We start from the raw sequence: 23354 nt of genomic DNA, 5'->3' as shown, positions 1-23354 counted from the left end.
CTTAATTGCACCTGGCATGAAAATACAACTCTACAAATTAACAGCAATTCACAAAGACAGGGAACACATGCCTTTTCAACACTGCATGTTTCCAATGCTTTGATAAATGTGCTGTTTTCTGTCATCATGATTTTTATTTACTCGACACTGCACTACCCTTGTTGCTGATGTCTTCCTCCCGCATAATCACCACTTTAACACCCCGGGTAATACACCCTCCGCCCAGCACTTACTTAAACTACTCTAACTCCTATACACTCTTTCCCCAGTGATTTCCACCTCAAAAAAGGGCTTCAACTGGGCAGAGAGCAATATTGAGTTCACTCCAATAGCACCAGAGGCACTCTTTACATCTGTGTGAGGCTGCCTACAGAGATCAGGGTACCTACAAGAAGCACCACAGATCGATCTCTGGACTGCTCACGTGACCTCTGATTCCAAAGCTGCCATCTTTGAAAGGTCTTTACACCTCCAAAAGGGGCTTCAACTGGGCTGAGAGCAACACAGAGCTCATCACAATGGCACCAGAGGAACCCATTGCATCTACCTGAGGCTGCCTGCAGAGATAAGAGGACCTAGAAGAAGCATCAAGGATCAATATACAGACAGCTCACGTGACCTGTGTCCCCAAAAGCACAATCTTCGAAAGGTCTTTCCACCTCCAAAGGGGGGCTTAAACTGGACTGAGAGAAACACAGAGCTCATCACAACAGCAGAAGAGGCACTCATTCCATCTGAGAAGCTGTCTGCAGAGGTGTCTGTAGAGGCAGTCTGGTTCCCCACTGGCTCCTGCTGATAATCTGAGCATGGCATCTTCCATCCAGCCCATTCTCCTCAGCCATCTGCACCTGCATCAAGTGATGAACAGGGAGCCCGGGCCAGTACTCCATCTCCGATCTGCCCTACGCTGTAGTGGCAGGTGGTTGTCCCACCTCCCCTTGCTGCCATTGGGTGCTCACCACTTCCAGTACTTGACTCCTTGCCTTGGGGCGACTCAACACTGGGTGACCCAGCAAATGGCAAACAGCCAACGGAAAACATTCAGCCTTTTTTCATTTGAGCTATTGCTTTTCTGTATATTGCTCCTTGCTTGTGAGTACCAATTATATCTTTGCCCAGCCCTGCCCTCACCATGCACTGTTCTTATTATGACTTCCTCTCTCTCTCCTGCTCAAAACAATTTCAACTCTCTTCCTATCCCTGTCATCTCTTTTCCTCAACGCCACCCCTCTTCTCCCTCACCTACTCTGAACGTCAATATGCTTCTGCATTTAACTCTCTTTACATTGCTCTTTGGGATGCACAATCTTTCTGCAACAAGACTTCCTTTATCTCTAACTTCCTTCTTTCCTGTTCTCCCTCTCTTGACTGTATTACTCTTACAGAAACCTGGATTTCCCCCTCCAGCTCTGCAACCCTTGCTTCCCTGCACAACGCTGCCTACACGTTCACCCACTCTCGGCACCCAATCGGTAGGGGTGGTGTTGTAGGACTACTTGCATCTTCCAAAGATCCTATCTCTCCTACTTCCTTATCTCCTGTTATTTCTCTCTCTTTCAAAAACAATATCTGTACAATCTCTGCTCCCTAAGGCATTCATATTATATCTCTCTATGTTGGTCTGGTTGGGCAGTTAATTGACAACATGTCACAACTGATTGACTCCCCTCCTCCCCATCATCACCTCATTGTTACCGGTGACTTTAACCTACCTTCTCTTTGCACTCCCCTATCCACTGACTTTAGCTCTCTTCTCCTTAGCCACTCCCTCTCTTCTGTCAACTCTCTGCCCACCCATTCAAATGGTAACTCCATGGACCTTAATCTCATCTCCGCTCAACTCTCCACCTTTAAAATCTCCACTGCTTCTTTTATCCTCTGATCAATCCATGCTCTTTCACTGAATCTCCACTCCTACTGCCACGCTTCACTCTCTCCATCTACCACCTCAACCCAGTGCAAATTTCTCTCCTCCAAATTCCCTATCTATCTCTCTGACCCACATCACTCTCGCTCCTCCAATGCAAAATTCACAGTTCAATGCACTGATAAAGTCTTTACTAACTTTAACTCTGCTCTTAACAGACCCTTCTCCTTTTGCTTCACTCTTATTATATTCACTTTGACACCTTCCCATCCATGGCCTTCGATTTCACCTACCATCTGCACTCTAAAAACATCAATGAGGAAAAACCTTCACAAACATCTAGACACTCCTCGGTTCTGCAACTCTTCCTGACTGCTCTTTAAAAGTACTCCTCTGCCCTTGAATCTGCAGAAATCCTATCTCTCTCTCCTTTTGTCTCAAATCTCTCAACCTAGGCACCTCCAAAACTCTCTCAACTCAATTTTCACACTTGCTATACTCTCCCACATCTTCCCTATTCTTTCTCTATTCTTTCTGATCTAGCTCTTTGCTTTGCTTCAGAAAATGTCCAACATTCGAAATACCCCCACAAAGTAGCTTCTATCTCCCACCTACTCACTTGTCGCCATCACCTCTACCCTCCTCTCCTGTTACAGTGTTTTTCTTTGCCCCCACTAGCCCTGATCAGATGTGTGGCCTTGTTCTCAGGGCTACCCCTTCATGTGCCTGCAAGTGAAACTCATAGCTCTCAGTGTTGCCCCATATCTTACTACCCACTTCAACTCCTCTCTTGTAAGTGCCACTGTGATAAGGGAGATGAGAGTTGCATAAGGTCGGGCCATGGCTCCACTGGCTTCTGACCATCAGAAGAAGTACAAGCTGAGAAACATTCAGTAAAACACCAATGGTAACGCAGCCGCCATGAAAAGAACATCCAATTGCATGGCACAAGCAGGGCGAGAAGTAGTTTGCATTTACATAAGTAGGGCACGGTGCAGAATATGATATGATATGATATGGTATTTATAACGCGCCTACACATAAGTTTTTCAAGGCGCAACGAGGCAAGGGAGGGGGAACAGAGGTAAGACAGAGACATTCTGTCATTCAGATCGTGCCAGTGCATGGGAAGGTGGAAGGGGAAAAGTGCAGGGAGAAGGGGGAGGGGACAGTGCAGTACATGGGATAATAGAATAAATAAACAGTAAGTAAAAAGCGCGGTCAGCTGGTGGCAAGTGCAAGGGTAAGTGCAAACATCAAGTGTCAAGTGCTGGAAGTGGGACTGTAGGGATACAGAAAACAGTCCCCAAGTGCGGGGGTTGGCATGAGGCAGTGCAGGTATGCGACTAGCAGGAGGGATCCTGGGCCAGAGGTCAGAGGGTGGCCAGGGAACCAGTGCAGTTTCAGTTTCAGCCAGGAAAATAAGCAGGGGAGAGGAGGAGAGAAAGCTGAAGCAAAGAGAAATGTTTTGAGATGCTTCCTGAACCAGAGATGGTTCTCCTCAAGTTTCAGGGAAACAGGGAGGCTGTTCCAGAGGGAGGCCCAGCCAAGGAAAGAGATCGACCCCCAACATGTTGCTTGGAGAAGCGACTGACCCTGAGGGAGGTGGAGGCGGATGAGCGAAGAGTTCAAGAAGGAAGATATTTAGGAAGAGAGAGTTGAAGGTATTGAGGCCCCAGGCCCCAGAAGGCCTTTTGACAATGCAGAGGGTTTTTAACTTAACCATTGCAGCCACTGGGAGCTAATGCAGAGATTTCAGCCCTGGAGAGTAAGATCCCTGAGCTTGAGGCCAAGGACAAATCTTGCAGTCCTGTTATGGATGAGTTGCAGAGGGCGGAGAGTAGAAGCAGGCAGATTTAGAAAGAGGCTGTTGCAATAGTCCAGCCTAGAGAGAACCAGAGCTCTGGAGACAGCGAGCTTCTGGGGGAAGGAGAGGAAAAGAGGAATACCTCTGAGGAGGTGCAGCTGGTGTGTGACTTCATAGAGACATCGAATATGTGAAGAGAGAAGGAGAGTGTGGAGTCAAAGATGACCCAGAGGTTTATAGCCTCACAGGTAGGAGCTGGAAGAGGCCCAAGAGAGGCAGGCCAGAGAGTGATAGGAAAGGAAGCGGGTGTGCCGATGAGGAGAATCTCAGTCTTACTGGCATTAAAGCAGAGATCATTGGTGGCACACCACTCCTTTAATGTATTAATTACATTAATTTGCATTTTTAAAGCACTCACACAGCCCAGGGTCATCGAGGCGCTGTTACAGGAATATGTCTCTTAGTTGTGTATTTATAACACGCTTAATACCCAGAGGTTTTTAAGCGTGGACCCGGGGATCGAACCTGTGTTGCTTCATGTCATCTTGTTTCCAAGGCGAGCACGTTGACGCTGAACTATCCCCCCGGTTCTCCTGGATGGCAGACAGACAGTCAGAGATGAGAGAGGGAGAAGAGGTAGCTGACGGTAGCCTGAAAAAGAGCTGAGTTTCGTCCATATAGCACTGGAAGTTGGGGCAGAGAGTGGCAATGCAGTGGGCAAGAAGTGCCAGGTATTGGATGAACAGCTAGGGAGAGAGGTTAGACCCCTGGGGAACACCATAGGTAGTGATGGAGATGGAGGAGAGGAAGGACCCAAGTTGAACCTGGGAGGGCCGATCAGAGAGCAATGAAGTCAGCCACATCAGGGCCTGATCGGTGATACCCAGGATATCACAGAGACGGTTGAGCAGGAAGGCATGGTTGACCATGTCAAAGGGAGAAGAGAGATAAAGTAAGATGAGGACACAGTGGGTGTTGGAATCAAGGTTGGAGAGCAGGTCTTCACTGATTTTCAGGAGAGCCGTTTCAGTGCATCTGGCAGCTCTGAAGCCAGACTGATGATAATGGAGACAACCAACAGACTCAGTGTGAAGATTGAGCTGGGAGATGGCCAGCATTCAAGGAGTTTGCCCATGAAAGGAGTGATGGAGATTGGGCGATAGCCGGGCAGGACGGGTCGGCAGAGGGTTTCTTAAGAAGAGGGTGCACAAGGGAGTGCTTCAGGTGGGAAGGAAAGACCCCAGTGGCGAAGGAGTGGTTGCAGAAGACAGGCAGAGCAGGAGCCAGGGTGTCAATGTGTTCCGTGATGGGTTTGGAGGAACATGGATGAAACTGTTTTGACGAGACTTTCATAGATCAGACTTGTCTAGAAACCTTGTCTGGGGCGGACAGGGGAAAGGGAGGGAAGTGAGGTGGCTGAAGAAGGGCCAGAGGAAGAGCATGGAGTAAAGGGCGGAAGGGGAGAAGAGGAGAGAGAGGACAGGATGTCCTGAGTTTTAGCCATGAAATGAAAGGCTAGTGCCGTCCAGAGGGCCTGGGAAGGGAGAGGAGAGGTAGAGACTGCAGCAGGATTGGCCAGTTCCTTGCAGATTTTAAAGTGTTCAGACGAGTTGTTAGATGCCACAGAGACGCAGGCCATGGATGTGAGCTCACTTCTTGATTACCCAAAAAGGTTTATATAAGTAGCATACAGATGGACAGGCAGAGAGATGTTACAGCATAAGCGGCCAGGGAACAATGAATGGTGGCAAGTTCAGCCGAGTTGTTAGATGCCGCACGGACGCAGGCTTGGATGTGAGCTCGCTTCTTGAATACCCAGAAAGGTTTATATAAGTAGTATACAGATGGACAGGCAGGGAAATGTTACAGCATAAATGGCCAGGGAACAATTAATGGTTGCATACAAAAGAGAAAGAAATGAAGTACCGCCATTATTTAGACCAAACCCTGCAAGGCCCCAATTCTGAAACATTGCATCCAGACAGGAAATTGTTTAACATGAAATTCTAGGCCTCACGAGGCTCAGACAGCAGCCCCAATCACCAAGGTCAGTGTGCCGAGAGCAGATCTGCTTAGAAGCTGAAACCGCGCCATAAAACATTTCCCAGGGCGCACAGCTTGCAATTATCAAATTGAATTTGTTTCAATTGGTAGCAGTAAGAGATAGATATATCCTTGAATGCCAGGTGCAAGTAGCTACCGTGCCAATTGATGCCATAACAAATTAATACACAGCGACCCAAGTGGTTGTTGAATGTTACCACACCGATGTTACAGTAGCAGAAAATGTAATAAATAGATGAAACTGAGCTCTGAACTGTGGTCTTCTATCATGTGACCAAAACAATGGCCATTTATTCCAAGCACAATTAGATAGTGCACTTGCCACTTCATTAGCACATCCAGACAATGAGACAACATGCCAAGGCCACAAACAGACTGGAAGATAAGGGCTCAACCCTGGAAACTAGAAGGGAGTAACTTCTTTTAACTGGATCATAGCAGTACGCATACCTCTCCTTCCCCACCACGTACCTTGGCACTGCATACAAGTGCCTGAGGCTGGATGAGCAAATAGCTAACCATTTAAATGTTGTTCTTCTTATCGACTAGTGTAGTAGAGTGCCAACCAATAGCATGTTAGATTGAAATGTTCTATTTGTAGAATGATGAACCTAGGAGGAGTTATTATTTGTAGAAGAACCAATAGTAAATGGTTTACCTATGGATAAAGTGTCAGCGCTTTGAAACACATTGTGTATAGGCGCTATATAAATAAACAATGTCATATCATATCATATCATAACTATATGCTCTATATTCCTATAACTAATTGCATGAGAGAGCAGAGGTTTTTAGTATGATAACTAACTATGACAGCAGCTATGACATTTTCTGTGTTTAAAACCTTTGTAATGAATCCAATGGAGTCATCACAAATAATTGTATTGAAGAGAGAGAGAAAAAGAGATACTTCCAACAGAAATTGGGGAAGACTGCACGGTAGGGTGTAAAGCCCAGCCTCCTTCAGTAGGAAGTAAAAGAAACAGAAGATGAGATACCCCAAATTAGCAAAAACAGCTGTGTAGAATAGATTTTATTTGATGTTGATTGTTATTGAAATTTATTTGGTATATAATAGGATGGTATAGGTCTTTTTGGAGTGTTGGTAGAGTAGTAGTTAGGATTGGTTGGAAGTAAGTATGGAATAGATTGAGAGTTAGGGAGGACATTGGAGGTCATTACGACCCAGGCAGTAAGGGTTAACGCCGTCGTTAACCCTTAATGCCTGATTCCAATTTTAACGGCTGCTTTCAGCAGGCGTTAAAATCCATGGCGCTAAACCGCCTAGGTGCTAATTACGGCACCGTAATTTACGGTGCCGTAATTAGCGCCTTCCCCACTCCCATTATGCCCTATGGGGCAAAAATGGGAATGGGGAAGGGTAAATGGGAAATGGGGATTTACCGCCCCACTCACCTTGGAATGGGGCGGTAAATCCGCCATCCACCATGGTGTAAACATAGTTTACACCATGGTGGTAAAGTTGGTGTACTTACCGCCTGGTTCGTAATGACCTCCATAGTGTTGATATTGTAAGGAATTGTGAGGGTGGGGTAAAAAAAGGAAATTAACTTTAACAGTGTGTTAAAACAGTGATTGTTGAATTTTATTGGTAAGTCTATTGTTATAATGGCAGACACCCTCATTGCTCATTTGTGTAAGTCACTTCCCCAGTATAAGGAAAAGATCCATAGATATTATGTACAATGGGTCAAAGACACGGCTGGCAAAAATCTCCAGACATGGCCTTAAGAAGGGACACAATCGAAGCATCTGCTGCAAAATATACCCGCATACTAACACTCCACACACAAAGGAAAGAAATTACAGAGCAGTCTAAACATACTCAACTTATGGAAGATGTTTGAGGAGGAGGAGCAGATCAAAAAAGAAAGTAGAAGTAGAAGAGAGGCTGAAGTGCGGGTGCAGCCCACAGCACCTCCTCCCCATCGACCATGCGCTCCATTCTCAACTATGCCAGCTTCATATCCATTTCAAGCTGCTGTAGGTTGCAGTAATCCCTGATATGTTCCCCCAGAGTTGGAAGGTAATGTTTAGGAAAAGGAAAATTAAAGTGGCACCCAAAGCACATTAGCAAAACAAGTAGACAATGATAAAAGGCACATTTTAGAAGCACAGCTAAGGGAAGTAAAGGAGGAGTTGAAAGGGGTGAAAACCATTCAGGGAGGGGAACAATGAACAGCAATGGCACCAGACAAATGGTTTGGAGGACAGATATAATTCAAAATTGACAGAGAACTGAGAATGACAGAGTGAAGGAATTGGAAAGAGAATATGAGCAGGAGAAAAGGAGAGAAGAGTATAGGAGGGAGGTTAATGCAAGCATTAATAGAAGGGTGATGGAGGACAGAGAAAGAGAATAGAGCATTAGGGAAGTAGCTGACACTGTCAGCAGAAACATAATAGATGAGATAGAAAGAGGAATGTATGTGAGGGAGGGCTTTGGAAGTGTCAGCAATTCTTCAGATTATAGAAGAGGTAGAGCGAGAGGAAGATGAGTGGGAAGATGATGGGGAGGAAGAGGACAAGGAAGCAACACAACCGCCTCAAAAAAGTGCCCCTGAAACAGGAGAGTATCATCTAATAGATTTGCGGGGTGATAAGCTATTTTGGATTGGTGGCCCATCTGTGTTTTTTCTGGCACAGAGCCTAGTATTTCCAGGCATTCTTGTTGAGGTATTTAGGTACATAATGCCTCGACAATCATCGTAAAACGGATGTCCCTGTAACTGATCATCGTTGCCTGTGTAATTTGTATCATCTTGGTTGAGTCTTTTACATATGAGGGCATTTCAACCACAAATGATTTTTAAAAAAGTTTGACATATGATATGATATGATAGGGCATTTATAACGCGCTTATACACAAGTGTTTCAAGGTGCATTGAAGGTGCATTGAAGCAAGGAAGGGGAACAAAGGGAGGACAGACAACAATCCTACTAGGCCAGGTGTCATTCAGATCACACAAGTGTGTTGGAATGGGGCAAGGGACAGTGCAGCACATGGGAATAGATAATAACAATAAGTAAGTAACGGCCAGAAATTGGCAAGTGCATGGTTAAGTGCAGACATCATGTGTCAAGGGCTGGTAGGGGACTGTAGGGATACAGAACAGTCCCCAAGTGCTGGGATAGTCAGGCGGGCAGTGCATGTGTTTGACACTGGCAGGGGAGGGACCTGGGCCCGAGATCAGAGGGTGTCCAGGTAGCCAGTGCAATTACAGTTACAGCCAGGCGGTCAGCAGAGGAGAGGAGGAGAAAAAGCAGAAGCAAAGAGAAAGGTTTTGAGGTGCTTCCGGAACTGGAGATGGTTCTCCTCAAATTTAAGGGAGGCAGGGAGTCTGTTCCAGAGGGAGGCATCAGCCGAAGAAAGAGATCTACCACCAACTTATTGCTTGGAGAAGCGACTGACCCTGAGGGAGCTCTAGGCGGATGAGCAAAGAGCTCGAGAAGGAAGATATTTAGGACGAGAGAGATGAAGGTATTGAGGCCACAGGCCCCAGAAGACCTTGTGGATGATGCAGAGGGTTTTGAACTTAATCCTCGCAGCCACTGCAGAAATTTTTAACCTGGAGAGATATGATCCCTGGGCTTGAGGCCAAGGAAAAGTCTTGCAGTCCAACTTCTGGATGAGTTGTAGAGGGCAGAGAGTAGAAGCAGGCAGATTTAGAAAGAGGCAGTTGCAATAGTCCGGCCTAGAGAGAACCAGAGCTCTGGAGACAGTGAGCTTCTGGGGGAAGGAGAGGAAAGGAAGAATAACTCTGAGGAGGTGCAGTTGGTAGTGTGATGTCTTAAAGACGTCAGAGATGTGAGGAGAGAAGGAGAGTGTGGAGTCGAAGATGACCCCAAGGTTTTTAGACTTGCAGGTGGGAGTAGCAGGAGGGACAAGAGAAGCCGGCCATAGAGCTACAGGAAAGGAGGGAGCGGGTGTGCCAATGAGGAGAATCTCAGTCTTACTGGCATTAAGGCAGAGGTCATTGGTGGCACACCACTCCTGGATAGCAGACAGACAGTCAGAGGTGAGGGAAGGAGAGGAGGAGGCCGAGGGTAGCCTGAAAATGAGCTGGGTGTCATCCGTATAGCAAAGCAGAGAGCGGCGATGCAGTGAGGAAAGAGTGTCAGGTATTGGTTGAACAGCCAGGGAAAGAGGTTAGACCCCTGGGAGACAACACAGGTAGAGAAAGAGATAGCGGAGAGGAAGGACCCAAGTTGCACCTGAGAGGGTCGGTCAGAGAAGAAAGAAGTCAACCACGCTAGAGTCTGACCAGTGATACCCAAGTTATCATGGAGACAGTTGAGCAGGATGGCAGGTTGACAGTGTCAAAGGCAGAAGAGAGATCAAGCAGGATGAGGACGCAAGGGGTGTTAGAGCCAAGGTTGGAGAGAAGGTTTTTACAGATGCTCAGGAGAGCAGTTTCCATTCTTCTGGCAGCTCTGAAGCCAGACTGATGGTCATGAAGACAGCCAACAGATTCAGTGTGGAGATTGAGCTGGGAGATGGCCAGTTTCTCCAGGAGCTTGTCCAGGAAGGGTGTGATGGAGATTGGGCGATAGTTAGCCAGGCAAGAGGAGTCAGCAGAGGGTTTCTTAAGAAGAGGGCGCACAAGGGAGTGCTTCAGGGGGGATGGGAAGACTCCAGTGGTGAAGAGGTGGTTGGAGAAATCAGCCAGGGCAGGAGCCAGGGAGTTGTCTAGAAACCTCATCTGCGGAGAACAGCGGAAAGGCAGAGAAGGAGGAGGGAGAGGTGGCTGCAGAAGAGCCAGAGGAAGAACAGGGAGTAGAGGGAGGGAGGGAATAGGAGGAGAGTGAGGACCGGATGACCTGAGTTTTAGAGATGAAGTATGAAGCCAGTGCCATGCAGAGGGCCTGGGAAGGGACAGGAGAGGTAGAGACTGTGGCAGGATTGGCTTGTTCCTTGCAGATTTTATAGAGTTCAGCCGAGTTGTTAGATGCCGCAGAGACGCGGGCTTGGATATGAGCTCTCTTCTTGGTTAGGACAGAGAACCGGTATTGCCTTTGGAGCAGGCTTCAGGCCAGTTTGTCAGAGGATTTACATGAAGCACACCATTTCCTCTCAGCCACCCTGCACTTGCGTTTTAGAGTTATGAGGTCTGAGTCGTACCAGGAGTTGCACTTGGATTTGGGCTTTAGGCAGATTCTCATGACAGGGGCCAGAATATCAAGAGTATCAGATATAGCAAAGTGGAACGTGCAGAGGGATGTGTCAGGGTGGGAGTCAGCCAAACGGGGATTGGAGGTAGAGAAGGTGGTGGCGAAACCCTCAACTGATACACGCTTCATGGGTCGGATGACCGAGAAGGTGGGTGGCGGCGATGGAAGTGGCTTGGCCTGAGGAGTAAGGAGGGTGACATGGGAGGAGAGGAGAAAGTGATCACTCCAGGAGAGAGGAGTGGAGAGAGGGACAGAAAGGGGAAGGTCTGAGGAGATCAGAATAACCAGAGTGTGCCCTGCAGAGTGAGTTGGGCCAGAGGGGAGAATAGTGAGTGAGAGAGAGTCACAGAGTTCGCGAAAGAGTCCAGAGGGAGGACAGTAGCTATCCAGGTGGATGTTGAAGTCTCCAAGAAGGAGGAGTTGAGTGGTTGAGGCCAGGAGTGAGGCAGAGAGGTCCGCCCACTCAGAGAGGAAGGAGGAGATCTGACCAGGTGGCCGATAGATAGTAGCCACAGTAAGGGAATGGCTAGGGGAGAGAGAGAGTCTGCAGACGAGGCATTCAAAAGAGGAGTAGGCCTGCATAGGAGTGACAGAGGCAGCAATCCACTCGGGGAAGATCAGGGCTACACCCCCTCCAGAGCAGTTGGACCTGGGCACAGAGAGGATCTTGTAGCCGTCAGGTAAGAGCATGTCAAAGCTAGTGACAGAGCTGGCCGTGAACCATGTCTCGGTGAGACCGGGGGCACAGAGGTCAAGTTCTTTCAGGAGTTGGCAGATGTCAGAGGAGAGTTTGACATCAGAGCGAGAGTTTAGAGTGGCAATATGGAGAAGGTTGCCATCCTTGAAGGATTTCCAGGGAGGGGTACAGATCAGAGGTACACCCTTCAGAGGTGTAGAAGGAGCCCAAGAGGGGGCACAGAGGGAAGGACAAGGCAAGGTAGCCAAGGAGGAGGCAGAATGGGGAGGCGAGGTAGCTGCAGAAGGGGGAGAGGGGAGAGCAGGAAAAGAAAGGAAATGTATGAGGTGCGGGAAGTGTCTATCAAAGAGGTGAAGGTTGGCCTGAGGGCCTTGGACCAAGACGGTCCCATTTGAGTAAACATTTATGATGACCTTAGAGGAATGGAAGGAGGCCAAGAGGGCGTCCCAACGGGTACCACCATTGATGGGAGAAGAGATGAAAGGAGAGAGCATAGAGAGCATATGAAGGGTCCATAGGTCTGCTGAAGGAACGACAAAGAGGATGTCAGTGAGAGTTTCCTTGGAGGAGACACTGGTGTAGGTGTCAGTGATAGGGAGGCCTGGGTTGGAGACTAGGATATCCTTTTTAAATTTCTTCCTACCAGATTTAGTGAGGAGAGCAGGATAGTCAATAGAGAAGCAGTTAGAAAAGATAGGAGAGACAGAGAGCACCATAGAGTAGGTGGGGGAGGGGAGTGGTGGAAGGGAGAGGGGAAGACACTAGACTAGGCAGACAAGACAGCGAGAGACAAGCAAGTTGAGCAATAGGACAAGACGACACTCAGGATTAAAGAGCTCACAAAATGCACATTTTAAGACAGGAGAGAAAACACACTAAGTTTGAGAGTCCTGAATGGAGTGAGAAAAAGCCTGGTTTCACAATGCACTTTTTCTTTTTTTTTTTTTTATACTTGTACAGGGTTGATGGCTGGCTGGTGGCTTCCCCTGCTGACACCTGCAGACACTGTAGGGAGCCACCTCTTGTAGGAGCCACCCTTTGCCTAGGGCCCATAGCTGTGAGGCTGCCCAGGGACGGTCAGAGGTCAGTGTTAAGGGAGGGGAGGTCAATCAGGAGGAGTGGGGGGGTTAGGAGGTGGGCGTGAAGGAGGGACACAAGCGGGAGGCAGGAAGGGAAACAGGGACACGGGCAGGAAGATTACAATAATATTACAGGCAAAAATAAGCATGCACAGCAACCAGATCAGAGCCCACGAGGAAAGCAGTATTTTTCTGTGGTGCTGCACTCACCTGTTCAGCCAAGGTCGGAAATGGCGAGCGTGTGAGCAGCGCACCCTGACCCCAGTACAACAGGCCCAGTGGACCAATCAGGGGGAAGGGTGGGTTAGGAGGCGGGCGGAAAGAAGGGACACAAGCGGGAGGGAGGAAGGGAAACAGAGAACACGGGCAGGAAGATTACAACAATATTACAGGCAAAAATAAGCACGCACAGCAACCAGATCATAACCCACGGGGGCAGCAGTATTTTTCAATTTCAGTGGCGCTGCACTCACCCGTTCAGCCAAGGTCATAAATGGCGAGCGTGGTGAGCAGCGCACCCTAATCCTAGCCCAACAGGCCCAGTGGACCAATCACGGGGATGGGTGGATTAGGAGACATTGAGGGTCTCAAATAAACAATGAATGGCAGAAACTGTGGATATTCTGGGGGGATTATTGATGTTTAATGGATTTTTGGTAACATATAGAAGGCTGCAACCTTTGAATGGTGTTTGTTTAAGAATTGCAGCTCGGGGCGTGGCCAGCGAGCACACAATGAGGACCTGATTCGTCAGTGCTCCCAGGGCCGCCAGCTGCATCCTGATAATATCCTATAATTTGAACTGACATTTTCGCTAAACTATTATATACAGGCAGCGGAACCCCACTGCAACAATTCGCAGATGTGTGGGGTTGAAACACGGTCCAGATCGGAAGATACACACCGCAGAAGTACAGAGGCAGTTGTCGTCGAGGGCAGGTGAAGATGTCCAACGCGACCGCAGTGCGGGGAGGAGTGGCGTATGAGGCCCGGGATGGAGCTGTGTCAGACACCCAACAACCCGCCTCTCCGATGGTGCTGCTGTGTGGCCCAAAAGTGAACAGGCTGCTGCAAGCTGACAGGGGCTCTACACAAAGATACTCGTGTCCCCACGGAAACAAGCAGAAGATACATAGGCCCTCATTCTGACTCAGGCGTTAAGGGGTTTACGGCGCCATAAACGGCGCCGACCCTTAACGCCTGATTACAAGGTTCCCTTTGCGGGATGGCTTTTAACGGCTGCTTTTTTGCAGCTGTTAAAATCCATGCCGCAAAGGGACCTTGGCGATAATTACGGCACCGTAATTTACGGTGCCGTAATTATCGCCTTTCCCCATTCCCATTATGCCCTATGGGGCGAAAATGGGAATGGGGAAGGGTAAAATGGGAAATGGGGATTTACCGCCCCACTCACCTTGGAATGGGGCGGTAAATCCACCAACCACCATGGCGTAAACATAGTTTACGCCATGGTGGTAAGGGTACGACCCAGGCGGTAACTTACCGCCTGGGTCGTAATGAGGGCCATACTCTGCGTTCCATAACAAGACCGAACGGCCTAAAGGGATGACATAGGCGGACTCCAGTTTTGGGGCTTGGAATAATCTGCTCGTGCCTCCCTCGCTGCAATGCCCCAATGAAGACAAGGAAGGGGAAAGGCATATGACGTATCCTGATAGACGGGCGGACCAAAAGAAATACCAACGCGGGACACCGGAATCCAAGTTACGGAGCATGTGAGCACCCCAGAGCAGAGACAAGCTGCACACCCGGAAGCCACCCCACGGATCTCGTGCCCGTTCACCCTGCCGACACCAGCAAAACAAACACGGGGCATATGAAGGCGGTGAGGTTCATCTGAAATACACGTGTCCCCTGTGGGATAAACAAAGCAAGTACGCTCGACAGAGACAGGCTTCAGCAGCAATACGTTTGAAGGTAGGCTATCGCTGGGAAGGACACATTTGGCATCAAGCAGAGGCATTTAAAGTAATGATGCTGCCGGGCGTAGTATAGCCCTAAAATCTATAACATCTGATCTCTACATTGCAGCACTCTAGGTAACCACTACGGAAGGTCATCCACAGGCAGCGCAATTACTAAACAGCGCATGCTGCACACCCCAAGAGAATATCTGAACCCTCTGAATAGACAGACCCACATCTGCCTGATCACAAATGAAACTGAAGGGTAACGCAAATGCATCTTTACTAACTGGGTGGAAGGTGGGAGACACACACTTGTGCGATATGTGTTGTAATACGCAAACCAGAACATAGGCCATTGCAGCGAAATACACCCTCACAGTGGGTCAGAACTTTGATAACGGAAGGCTTAACCAGCAGCAACTGGTGTCCGTATAACAAGTAATGAAGAGGAGAATCATGTGGACACATATGACAATTCAGTGACTTTTGGGAAAACCACGAGTCGACTTGCGAGCTCCACTCGCAAGAGAAAATAGAAGGCGTGCAATGTTGGTAGGATCTGCAGTGGGAACTACTCTACGAGAACCAGGGGCGACAGCAGAACCAACACAGTTATTAACGTAACACTGGCACATCCGTGCACAACTCACCACCATTGCACCACCATTGCCAGTACAAAGTCCTGGTCTAGGCTAACAGCCCTGGTCCTGAGCAACATAACTGCCTGCTGATCATAGAAAGCAAGTTTTCTCTCAGGTGCTAGACTCACTATAAAGGCTGGCATGGGCAAAGACAAGGGCAAAAAACCCACTACGCAAAGCAAAATGGAACAATACACAACACCCACGCTGACTCCTATGTTAGAACAAGGAAAGACTGCTGCTGCACATGACGACGAAAGCAATATCTCTCTTAAAGACGTGATGAATGCCATAGCCAGCTCAAGGTCAATTATGGAAAAAAAATGGATGGCCTTAGCATGGAAGTATCCCTCCTACGCCATGACCTGCAAAAACACACCTCCCATACGGGAGAAGCTGAAACCTGCATATCGGAGACAGAGGATGGTTTACGATCTATGGGCCAGCAGATGACAAGGGTATTGGAACGCATGAAGACTTTAGAAGAATGGGTGGAGGAGGGAGAGGGACGCTCACGGCGAAATAATATTCAAATTCTTGGGCTGCCTGAGAAAAGTGAAAGCACATCCATGGAACTGTTCCTTGAGCAATGGCTGTCTGACATCTATGCCCCGAAGACTTTCTCGAAATTCTTTTCCATTGAACGAGCTCACTGTGTGCCAACTGACAGACCCACTCCTGGAGCATCACCATGTACAGTAATCATCAAGATCCTGAACTACAGGGATCACGACATGGTGCTACAGATGGCAAGGACCAAAGGCTTTATAACGTACAATGGCTCTAAAATTGCATTCTTTCCGGACTTCACCAGGGAAGTACAAAAAGCACGGCAATCCTTTGACCAGCTAAAAAAATGTTTAAAGACGCTAAATATCAAATACGACCATACTCTTCACAGCTCCTAAGGAAGCATGGAACTGGGTGGAGCGCAACCTGGAAGGTGACTGGGGGCCGTTGAGTAGACGGGAACATGTACGAAACAGACCACGCCCAGGCAGATTGCCAGGTGCACGGTCGCTGCAACAACAAGAAGAGATGCCCCAAATGGATGAGGATTAAGGCGGACAACTACACTCTGGTAACAGTATGGCTACTCAAAGAAGGAACAAGACAAGAGGCCAGCACCCTGTCTGCAATGCGTTATTGAACCCTCCTGCATCGCCAGCATGCTGGCGGCCCACACTAAACCACCCCCGAGAACTTCACTAGGAAGAAAGTAAGCAACATTTATTCACATGTGCCCCCCGCAGTATCCCTGATGCTGTGCTGACAGGGGCCAACAAGAGTTTGGTTATATGTCAGGAAGTTTGATTTGAGTGGGCGACAGATGCTTCAGTTGGGGATGTAGTATAGTGAGGTGGGATTGGGGTTTGTATTTTCTGTTCTTATATGCACAGGTTCAATAGCTACACCACACACATGCAAATTGTTAGCAGTCCAAGATGCAATACATGAAAAGCACACTTCTCACAGGATACACACTGGTAAACAGTGGCACCCACACAAGCAATGACATCCCTAACCAATGCTAACACCAAACATCTGAGACTCCTAACATGGAATGTCAATGGCCAAGACGTTTGCTGATAAGATTCACAAACAGACATACACCTGAAATTGTACTACTTAACAAAACACACCTGGCTGGCACGACATGTAATTTTTTTAAGAGGACCAACTACCGCATAGCGATACATGCAGGATTCTCCATGGGCTCTAGAGAGGTGTTAATCCTGCTACACAAAAGAATCCCATATACGATTTGCAGTGTGGCCCAAGATACAGGGGGAGATATGTTTATATAAACGGAACATTATGGAACCAAACACTTGCAGTAATAGCAATATATTCTCCACTAGCCCTCATGTCTGTGTTACTAGAGGATATCACACCAATTCTGACTACTAATGATGCAGACACCTGGATAATTGGGGGAGATTTCAATGAGGTCATGAACGTAGAACTAGACGAACGCATATTAGAGGGAGAAACCCTGCAATCCACACTAAACTGGCTAACTTTGCTCCCGCACTAGGTCTGAGGGATGTATGGCGGGACATGCATCCAGAAGCGCGTGAAAACTCATTTTACTGGGGGGCATATGCTTCGCTCTCCCGACTGGACTACTTCTTTTTGCTTAGACAGGATATTCATAAAGTAAAAAACATCACACTGCTCCCTCGGGGCATTTCAGACCACTCCCCGCTCCTGATGGACATTGAAACTGAAAGACCCCAACCTCCTCAGGACATGGTGCGTTAATAATTATTGCTTGGGGTTCCCGGACCTAATAGAAAAGATTTGCACAACCACCGAAACATATTTTGAGTTAAACACGGGGTCCGTAGACAGCCCAGGAGTACAATGGGAGGATTATAAACCTGTCCTCCGGGGAGAAATCATAGCATGGACATCAGCACACAAAAAGGCTCATGGGAACAATGTAGATGAGGCTGAACGGGAAGTAGCTCGCATTGAGGCACAATACGTGTGTGACAACTCACCCGAGAAAAATAGAGCTTGATTCTTGCACAGAAAAACTGCACAATATAACATTAGATTGCGCTAAGCAGGCCCACAGAGTGATGAGAGTGAGGCTGTATGAGACTGGCGATAAAGCTGGGAAGATGCTGGCGTGGTTAGAGAAGCGAGTCGCAGGGCACCAACAGGTTTGCCAAACAAAAACAGCAAATGCCGAAATCGTATCAACCGACCAAAGCATTGCATCCTATAATGCGAAGATGTATGGAGACCCCACCATCCCCATAGACACCACGATACTAGATGAGGTCCATCTCCCCACCTTAAACAACAGCCAAAAAGCCTCTCTTGAGGGGGACATCACAGAGGAGGAATTGAAGGCTGCTATCTTGCAACTTCAAACAGGGAAGACCTTGGGACCGAACGGTCTCCCGAATGAAATATGGAAAAGAAGAAGGGGAAAAATAGCATTGCACCTGCTCTGAATGTTTGTCCACTTAAAGGAACAAGGGATACTCCCATCTGACCTATGAAAAGCCAGCATAATAGTGATACCAACGGAAGGTAAACCACCCGATGAGTGCGGGTCCTATAGACCGATCTCACTAATAAACACTGAGACTAAAATACTGGCCAAGATACTCGCCAATAGATTGCAGAATGTAATCACATCCCTGATCCATCTGGACAAATGTGGCTTCATGCCAAAGAGGTCCACACAATGAATATCCGTAGGCTTCACCTAGCACTTGAAAAGTCACTGACCTTACAGGAATCGCTGGCACTGCTAGCCATTGATTTCAAAAAGGCCTTTGATTCAGTTCACTGGGAGGTGCTGTGGATAATAATGCAGAAGATGGATTTTGGGGAACAATTTATAGGCTGGGTTCAGCTATTATATAACTCCCCGGAAGCAGACGTCAGAGTGAACGGATGGTCCTCCCGCAGCATTAAACTGGGAAAAGGGACAAGGCAAGGCTGTCCTCTATCAACTATGCTATTCACATTAATAATTGAACCCCTGACAATAATGTAAAGAAGTACACGTACATGGTCAGGCTTCCAATGAGCCCAGAACTGGGAAGACAGAGCTTCCCTATTCGCGGATGACCTACTGATCTAGCTGGGCAATCCAGCTGTCTCCTGTCCTGTAGTTACAAAGATACTGATAGAATGTGGAAGATTCAGTGTTTAAGGGTAAATTGGAGTAAATCGGTAATGTTCCCTGTCAAGGGTGTGGACTGTATACCACCTGAGGACTCCCCATACCGAAATGAACCGGAACTGCGGAAACAGAAAAAATAATATGCGGCCGGGAAGCCCAAAAAGAAACACACCAACACAGGTTACAAAGAAACATACAAGTGCTTTATTTAAAAGCTACAACAGTTACCAAGTCAATTGACAAACGGATAGCTATTCGGCTCTCAGAATAACATAACGAACTTCAACGAGGGTTCGATGTGTTAGTGAGAGACCGCACATTGGAATACCCGGGCTTTTTATACAATTTGTTCAGCCCTTGGCCAACCCTCTTGAGGGTTAACCATTCTGTGAAACAGGCCTTTGGGTTCCTTGCCAGGTCAATCCTTTAATATATGCATTTCGATTAGTTTCACTAATACAGTTGTACATTTACATATGGGTCAACGGTAGGACAAGGTCTCAGTCCGCGACCCCGACAAGTGGCCTACAGGCATATTAATTATTCAGTTGTACGGAGGTCACAACGGCCAGAATCTTACTCAGAATGTCATTCTGCCTCCATTTTGATGTTCAGGGTGATTTCTACATAGCAAGAGAACCTAAAATGGCGGCTCAATCCAAGATGGTGACTTACATTACTTTCTCTAAGGTCAAGACCTTGCCGTGGAGTTTGTTCGCACATGATGTTTAGACAACTTGGCGTAGGCCAATACACATGCAATTGTTACGATAGGAGGCATAATATTGTTTCTATTCCGACAGAACGTTTCCGGTACTTAGGCATCCAGATCACAACCAAGCTCGAAGATTATGTACTCAGGAACTTGTACCCGATCATGGTCAGATTTGCAGAAGACGGGAACCACTGGATCATGTTGCTGCTAACGTTATTAGGTAGAGCAGCGCTCTTCAAGATGCTAGCCCCTCCCCATTTTCTATACTTCCTACAAGATGCACCACTGCATATTCCCACTGTTGAATTCCAGAAAATCGGTAGAACCCTGCCGAAACTCCTATGGGGGGTGGTCACACAAGAATAGCTTTACGCACGCTCCAGTGCTCAGTATGGGAGGGGGGTGGGCCTTCCACACTTACAAATCTACTACTGGGCGAGCTAGATGGCAGTTATAAATTATATGATACATGGAAACACTGAACTACCGCATATCGGAGTGGAAATAGCCATGAGACATGGCACAACCCCATTAGAAAGCCTCTACCATGTCATAAAACACCCACCTCCCCTCACAATGACAACCCACATGACACAGATCTAGGTAGAATCACACAAATGTATGGGCTGGGGTAACAAAATCACACCACTGCAACCGTTATGGAGGAATGCGTTTCTCCCAGAGCTCCATAAGCTCCCAAAATGGCCAAACTGGAAATCGGCTGGGATATCAAAGATCACTGATGTGATAGAGGAAGGGAAACGTATATCCTTTACACACCTATCCACCTGCTTTAATCTCCCAGTGACTGAGCAATATCATTATACACAATTAACCCATGCACTCCGAGCACATATGCCAGACCTCTCCAACCTACCTGAGTGTACACTGATAGAGGGAAACATTGTCTTGGACAGCGTGAATATTGAAACCACGTCAGTCATGTACAGTGCAATTTCCTCTTTTGCCACGACGGAGATCAGTAGCCTGAAAGCAAAATGGGAAAATTACATTGGCCCATTACTCCCCGAGGACTGGATCACGGACTTAATGTATCCCTGCGAGACAACAATCTCAGCAAGAATCAGGCTTATTCAACTGAAGGTACTGCACAGGGTATACTACCCTCAAGTAACACTCTATCGCTGGGGCAAGATCTCAGACTCCAGATGCCTGCAATGCAAAAAAGAGGAAGGCACCTTCTTTCACATTTTGTGGGAATGCCCACAAACACGACCATTCTGGCAGAGTGCTGTGATAGACTTACGATAGTCATGGGCCAAATGATCCCTACAGAGCCAAAGTTGTTAATACTAGGATTTGAAGAAGAGGTTGAACTGACCCGATTCGAGAAACTCTTGCTTTCGACATCTACGGGCTTTGGAGTTGTTATACTTATGGTCGTGTAGCAATTTATAACAACCTGTGCGCATGTCTGTATTATGTGTTGTTGTTGGTTTGTAAAATTTGTTATAAAAAAAAAAGAATTGCACCTTGTCTCTACAAATCTATCCATCCCTATCTGCATGTTCAGTCAAACTAGTAATCACTCATTGTAATCTCCTTGAGGGGTTCATGGTTAATTTCTCATAGGCCTGTTTGTCCGCCAACCGGGATTCATACTCCTTATCACAGTTAATGACATCCATCTCGACAATCCAACCTCTCTTGTTCTTTGATTTTATAGCGATCTTGTTATCCATGCATAAGCTATTCAAAGCATTGCATTCTACTGTACTCCAATTATCTGTCTGGTAATTCTTTTTTCTTGATGGCATCTAAAGTTTGCCTAACCACTGTATTTTCAAAAACTGATCTCAGCAGGTATGTCAAAATTGGGCGGAACAAATCTATACCTTTTAAACCTGTGATGTTATCTACTGCGTCCCCTTCTTTAATCTCGGTTTCCAGCCCTTGCTGTTTGGGGATATGAACATCTAAAAAGTATTTTAGGTGTATGTTATGGAAAAACTTAAACCATTCGATCTCTGTGGTGAATGCATCGCCTTGGTGACGGGTACTTTTCGGGGAAAGTCCCATTTCTGATTCAGTAAGGACATGGGAGGACAAGTTAATAGTGAGGAAACCCTCTACATCCTTGGTTGGAGTATCATTGTCTGGTTCTCATGAGTTGGTACGATTGTTGATTTAACTTTTTGTATGTAGTAAGAAGAATTGTCATAGATACCTGGAATAAAATGCAAGGGGTAATTTGAGAGAGAAATGGCTCCAGGAAAGTGAACCAGAGGAAATCAGGTATTGCTGTTCCTGTGAATATATACATTTAGTGTTTTATGATGCATTGTCATTATATTCTTTATACTTTAAGAACAAGGTTAATGTCTACATATATAGCACCTACTGAATTTTAATATTCTGACTGGTAGTGAACAAAAGCACCTGGCCTAGATATGTCAGTAAACAAAAACAAGTGGCCAGATGTGAGATGCCATCAGTGATTTCATCAATGGCATTTGTCATATCATCTTTGATGTCCTGGGTGTCAAGCAGTTCACATTGGTGGCACGAGTTATGGTTGCTTAGCTTACCATAACTGGCACATTTCTGGGGTTTTTCAATTTTACTTGTAACCATAATATCCCTTCAACAAAGTTTTTCCATTGTATTTGATAGGTTTTTAATAGTGCAACTTAACCATAACATCCCTGTAACAGAGCTTCTTCACTAAATTTAATGGGTTTTTACCAGGATACCTTAAATATTTCTACATGTCCATTACATCATAGTGAACCCCTGCCCCCATCACGATAGCCACAGAGTCTGTGGACTGTGCGACTGTGTGCAGAATTTGGACAGCATTCACACTGCCCAAAAGCACAGGGGCTACCTTACATTATTATAGCCTGCAAAGACATGTACTTTAAACTACATCAGATATATGTAGGACATTCAAAAATTAAATATGTATAGAAATTCTGTACTTATGAAACCAGAAGTACAATTTCATGAATTGTGCAACATAATGGAATGCACCAAGCACAAAAGTGAACTGTTCATCTAAAAGTATTACCGCAGTGCAACCTTGTGTACACACTCAGAAGCAACTCCAAGCTACTCAGAAGAAACCCTTATAAAAAGTAGTAAGTACACTATATTTCTTCCTGTAACATTTGAGTTTGTTGTATGTACATGACTTGTAAGAAATAACAGTATTGTTTTCTTTAAACAGAAATGGCAAGCACCCTGGAGTCGTTAGAAGAACATTTCCCCAGTGATGAAATGTGTGAAGGAAATAACTCTAATGGCACAGAATACCATTTTAAAGTAGAAAAAGTCATATAAATTGTTTCACATGTCACTAAAATATGGTTTTCTTTTTTCCAGTACATAGTGCAAATGAAGAAAGTGGGACTGAATTACTGCTAAATGACCAAGAAGATGGGCACAGACAGCCCCAAACTCCAAATGCAGCAAATGAACTATTAAATCTGTCTGCAAAAATTGATAATTGAACAATAATTGTGTACAGTTAATTACATTTGTTAAAGTATATGGGAGGATAGGTCTGTAGGACCTCCCTCCCCTGCATTGCCCACCTATGTGAGGCTCAAGACTCGTCGGCAGCCCGCCATGCACCTGGGCCCGGGAGGCAGGGCCGCTGCAGATCGACATGTGAGGCTGCACGGCCAGTCGCCTGGCATAACATAGACACCATTTTGTAATAGGCAAGACTCCATTTTAAGTGTGCTGAAC

This window comes from Ambystoma mexicanum, chromosome 12 (genome assembly GCF_040938575.1).
Source record: "Ambystoma mexicanum isolate Mex_15411 chromosome 12, UKY_AmexF1_1, whole genome shotgun sequence".
Taxonomy (NCBI): Eukaryota; Metazoa; Chordata; class Amphibia; order Caudata; family Ambystomatidae; genus Ambystoma; species Ambystoma mexicanum.
Note: the sequence above shows the minus strand (reverse complement) of the source record.